Below are 6,000 nucleotides of genomic sequence, written 5' to 3'. Positions count from 1 at the left end.
CTCATATCCGCTCACTTTATCTTTGCACGAAAACTCTTCGTGTTTCCGAACAAAGAGGGGCAGCTGTGAGCGCGTGATTTTTGTTTTACGCGACAATCACTCCAAAAGAAATAAAAATAATAGCAATCGGTCTTGCTGTACAATTTTTGGATTTTTACGTGGTATGTTGTTAATTATTTATGATTTTTGCCCATTTTATTTTTTATTAAAACAAAATACAAAAAAAAATGTGTCGTGTGTAGGAAAATCGTAAAAAATATGCGTCTTTTATTCTATTTTTTGTTGTCATTAAGTGATTTTATTTTAATTAAATGTCAATGTGAGTGATAATTGTTGTTTTGAGTATTAATTAATATTGGTATGATTTTATTAGGAATTTTATTAAGTTGTAAGAAGGAAAACATTGGATTTGGGCCATAATTTCAAATGAAATCAGGCCCAAACTCATACAAATGACCCAGTCCAACCAGGCTTTCTGCGAGATGCCCCAAACGACGCCGTATAGGCGTCATCCTTTTGAGCCGTTGATTGATTCAGGGGATCGGTCCAGATCAGACCAATCCTTTACCCAAACGACGCCGTATAAGGCCGTCTAATCTCAGTCGTTCAAGCTGGGCTGATCTAACAGCCCTCGTTCCATCTCCTTTACCCGTTATCAGACTCGACCCAATGAAACCCAGCCTAATCCACCCCAGTATGAAAGCAAACGACATCGTTTCACTTAAACCTCCAGATCCAGGCCGTTGATCTCGATTGATCTAACGGCTGAGATCAGGCCATCCACCCCATATATAAGCTTTCCACCCGTACCCCACCCCCTATCCAAATACCCCTCCTTCGTCCTCATCCCTTCCAACAGACCCAACCCCGGAACCCTAGAGCCGCCCCCTTTCCCCTCACCAGAAACCCGGCGGCATGGACGTCGGTGACCCCCACCTTAACACCCTAGGACCACCTTGACACCCTGAATATAGATCTGCAAACCATTGATCTCGAACCTTCCCCCATCGTCTCGAATCTTCATTTGAAGATTCGAGCAGAACCTAGACTTACACCGATGTACCCCAGCTTCACACCAGACAGTCCCCGGACCTCCCTCGTGACCAAACCATGCTTGGTTTGGTCCGAATCTAACCATGGAAACCCAAATCCCAAATCTACCATCTATGAACCCCAGAAACCCCAAGCCTGGTCTGTGTCCGTTTGAGCTAAAGTGATTAGGGTCTAATGGACCTTAATCGAAGTGTTCTCAGCTGAGAACACTTCGATTAAAGTCCGTTCAACCCTAAAAAGGGTCTGTTCAAACACGAGCTGATTTTTTTGATTTTTTCTTTCAAAGATTTTAAGGTAAGTTTGTTTTCTTTTCTTTATTTCAGTTCGTGTGTTTGTTAAAGGTCTGTTCGTATGGCCAAACGTCTTGTTTAATTTGTGTTTTGAATTTTACCAACTGTTTTTGCACACCTTGCCTGGACCTCTGTATTTGGTCAAATGGTTCCTCATTCACCGATAATGTGTGTGTATGTAAACTGCATAATCGACTGAATTGAAATTGTTTGAGTAATCAATCCCCAAGTTAATCTCTGTTTTGACAGTGCAATCTGAACCCTTGGTGCAATACTGTTTGATTCCAATCCTTGGCTTTGATTGTATATGTTGTAATTAGTATAGTCGATTCGATACGTGTCGTCAAATAGTTCAGCTGTTTGAATGATAACAATACGATCTGTTTCACTACTGAAGTCCTACTTAAATCAAATTAGGAATTGAGTATAACTACTAATAGTTGTTGTATTTGAATCAGAAATTTAAGGGTCTGGTCTGTAACTGCAGTCTGAATTGGAGGGCATGTGCACTTGTAATGCTGTATTTTGTCCCGGGCCCGGGCCTTAGTGGGCCTAACGGGCCGGGCCTCGCGGTCCCGGGCTTCGTGGTCCTGGGCTCTGGCGGTCCCGGGCCTGGCGATCCCGGTCTTCGTGGGCTCAATGGGTGGAACCGGCCCGTGACGGGCCTAAGCCCACATGGTCCTGTGCTTAACGGGCCGGGCTCGTGGGCTTCGCGGGCCTAGCGGGTTATTTTTTTTTTAAGACAATTTCTTGTAGTATCATGGCTATATTAAAAATATATATGTAGTATATATGTATATCTAATTATTAAAGTGCTTGACGAAAAAGAAAATAACAAAACAATAGTAAAACACTAAATTGTCATGCATAATATATTTTCTTGTAGTATATTATATTGTATCTTATGTATATATATTCTCTTATATATTTTCTTGTAGTATATATATTGTATCTTATGTATATATATTCGCATAATATATTGTATCTTATGTATATATATTGTATCTTATGTATATATGTTCGCATAATATATTTTCTTGTAGTATATATATTGTATATTATGTATATATTGTAGCATAATATATTTTCTTGTAGTATATTATATTGTATCTTATGTATATATATTCTCTTATATATTTTCTTGTAGTATATATATTGTATCTTATGTATATATTGTAGCTTATAAATATATTTTCTTGTAGTATATATATTGTATATTATGTATATATTGTAGCATATAAATAATTCTAAGTATAGACAAAGAAATATTGCGAAAAGAAGCTCATGGGTAGAAGCAATAAATTTTATTACCAAAAAATGACATATCTTTCTTAGTCATCCTTCCCCCAATGGAATGAGCACAACAAGGTACTAATACCACCATTAGAAGGAAAAAAACTAAGGAAGATGTGCCAAAATACAAGTTACATATTATTCTATGTATTATCTCTAACAAATCTCATAAATCCTTCAAGGTTCGGAGGAGGTTGCGTTGGTGGTGGTGGAAAAGAAGCTTGTTCATCACCACTTCCGGGCGAAGCCGAATCCTCCGCAAGTTCCGCTATCATTTCTTCATAAGCTTCATCTATCGCCGGTTGTGCTTCTGCAATTCCAAAGTTTCTTCTTTCCAAGCGGATCCAATCTCTAAACAATACTGATTTTTTCAAGCTATCCCTCATAGACGCTCTATGATCACCTATTTGCAGTCTTGCTTGACTGAAAGCGCTCTCTGATGCAACAGTTGAAGCTTGAATTGATAAAATATCCCGAGCCATCCTTGCAAGAACAGGAAAATGTTTTTCCCTTGCCTTCCACCATTCCAAAAGATCAAAAGAGTCGTCTGGATTCTCCTTTTCAAGTCCCTGAAACAAATAAACTTGAAGCTCATTTAGATGTGAAGTTTCATCATAATTTTCACCTTGAGACCCCCTGAACTCCGTCCAAGATTTAAGAGCTTTTAAGCCCGCAACTCTTTTAGAGGATTGTGAGCTAGACGAAGTAGGGGTTGGAATAGTTGGCCTAGCATGCTCTAAGGCAAGGTGATAAGCATTATAAACTGTTTGAGCGTTAATCTTAATTGAAGCTTTTGCATCTGCAAGTGTCGCAATTTCCTCATTTGAAAGATCTAAAGCCTTATAAATATTTGAATACCAAAAATGAGGACCTCCCAATTTCATTGTAGGATTTAGCATTGCAGCAAGACCATAAATAGGAGGGATAGGAAAAAAATATTTTTTAAACTTTTGTTTCATTTCATTTATAGAAAGTTCATAAATATCCCCACCCTCACTAAATTCAACAAACAAATCAGATAGTGCTGCAATATAAACTAAACAGTTTGAAATAGTAGGATAATATTGCCCAGAAAATGCATTTGTAGCAATTTGAAAATGTTCTAAAAAATCTAAAAGAATTTTAACATTAGTCCAATCTTGAGTGGTAAGCATTTCATCATCATCCTCACCACCTACCCGAGAATTAAACGTTGCATTAATTGGGTTTCTATATTCATATGCTACTACTAAACTTTCATACATACAATTCCATCTAGTCGGGCAAGGTTTAGGAACCTTTCTTTCTCTAAGGCCATATTCATCACATTTTTTAAAATACTCTCTAAGTCTACTTCTACGATTTGAATAAAAAAGTCAATTAAGAGCCATTCTAACCTTTTCAATTTCTATGTTTAATATTCGCATACCATCACCGACAATTAAATGATAAATATGACAAATACATCTAACATGGAAAATATTAGTAAATGCAGGATTTAGTGTTGTTGTAAGCATGCCTATAGCACTGGTGTTACTAGAAGCATTATCCATTGAAATTGCCATTATTTTATCGCTAAAGCAAAAATATCTACAAATATCTGCAACAGTGTTAGCTATAAACTTACCTGTGTGACGCGAATTAATTATTCTATATGCAATTATGCGTTTTTGCATTATCCATTCCTCATCTATCCAATGACTTGTAACCGTTAGATAATCACAATCATTACCACTTCTACCAATATCAGTAGTAATAGAAATCCGATTAGGTATATGAGTAAATAAATACCGCAAATATTGTTCATATTCATGTTTGAATTTATAAATATCACTCTTAACTGTTGCGCGAGGCCAACCTTTATAAGTAGGATTAAACACTCTTCTAATATAATGAACCCAATTAGGATTAGAAGCAAAAGTATAAGGTAAGCACATAACAGTAATCATCTTTGCTAATTCTTCACGATCTCTATTTGGATCGTAATATAAAATACCTCCGGTGACAGTGTTAATTCCTGGTTGAACTAAATTTGAACCTGTACTAGGGTTAAGCGCAGAATCTACACTTGTCCCCTCTAGCTGCGCTTTCATTTGAAAAAATCTAGCCTTATCTCTAGGGTGTGTTTTTATGTGTCTAGTCAAACTACCTGTGCCGCTACGGTCTCCAGTATATTTATGCGACATTAATTTCCCACAAGTTTTACACTTAGCCTTATTTTGTTCTCTTACTTGAGTAAAAAAATTCCAAACTAATGATGTTTCTAGGCGTTTAGCAGGTTCTCTATTAAAAGTAGGAGTTTCTACAGGTGGGTCGACCGGTGCATCACTTGGGTTATTAAGAGGACTAGTAGGTGTATCATCTAAATCCGGTGCTTGGGTTTCATCATCATCCTCATTTTCCTCATTATTTTCTAAGATGGTTTCATTAGGATAAAAAGCATTCATAATTTCATCATCTAATCTATCACCTGGTGCAACATTATGATAAAATTCACTATCGGTAAATTGAAAACAAGGGTGATCACTATCAAGAATTACGGAAGGAGGAGGACGTCTAGGTTGTCGACTACTTTCAACTTGCTTATCTTTTCAAGGTCGGGGAGCCGGGGGAAGGGTAGTTGGTTGGCCACTACTTTCACCGGTTTTATCTTTTCCTTTACCAAACATTTTTTTCAAAGTAAATGCCATATTAATTATAATTATGCAAACTAAACCACACAAAAATATATTCTAAAAACGTAAGAGTTGAAACAAATTTACCGGATTGCCGAACAACTTCTTGAAAATTGAAAATCGTTGAACACTTGAAAACTTCAATTCAACAACTTCACAATTTTTCACGAAATTTCAACAATAAATTAAGTAATTGTAGTAGAGAGATTGAGAGATATTGAGAGATATTGATGAATTGGTGAATAAAAATGAAAGAATGAGGGGGTATTTATAGTTGAGAAATGGGAAAAAGTGTAATTATATAAAGTTTGGGGTTAAAATAAAGTTTGGGGGCCAAATGGCCATTTTTTAAACTTAAAAACGGTCATATTTTCAGCCCAAACGGCTAGATTTTAAATATGGCCGTTGGAGAATTTTAAATATTTTTTTTTTTAAAAAAAATAGCCGTTGGGCCCGCCTGCCGGTCCCGGGCTAAACGGTCCCGGGCTCGTGGGCTCAACCTTGAAGACCAGCCCGTGACGGGCTCAGGAGGATGACCAAGACCGGCCCACCCAGGACCGGCCCACCCAGGACCGGCCCACCAGGCCCACCAGGCCCGTTAGGACCGCGGTCCCGGTCTGGTCCGGTTCAGGCCCGGCTGAATTGGAGGGCATGTGCACTTGTGCACAACTTGTGCATAAAGGCCTTTGTTAAGATTAAAATAGTTTGAC

The sequence above is a fragment of the Nicotiana tabacum genome, chromosome 16 (genome assembly GCF_000715075.1).
Source record: "Nicotiana tabacum cultivar K326 chromosome 16, ASM71507v2, whole genome shotgun sequence".
Lineage (NCBI taxonomy): Eukaryota > Viridiplantae > Streptophyta > Magnoliopsida > Solanales > Solanaceae > Nicotiana > Nicotiana tabacum.
The sequence above is the reverse complement of the archived record's forward strand: the minus strand, read 5'-3'. Positions refer to the sequence as shown.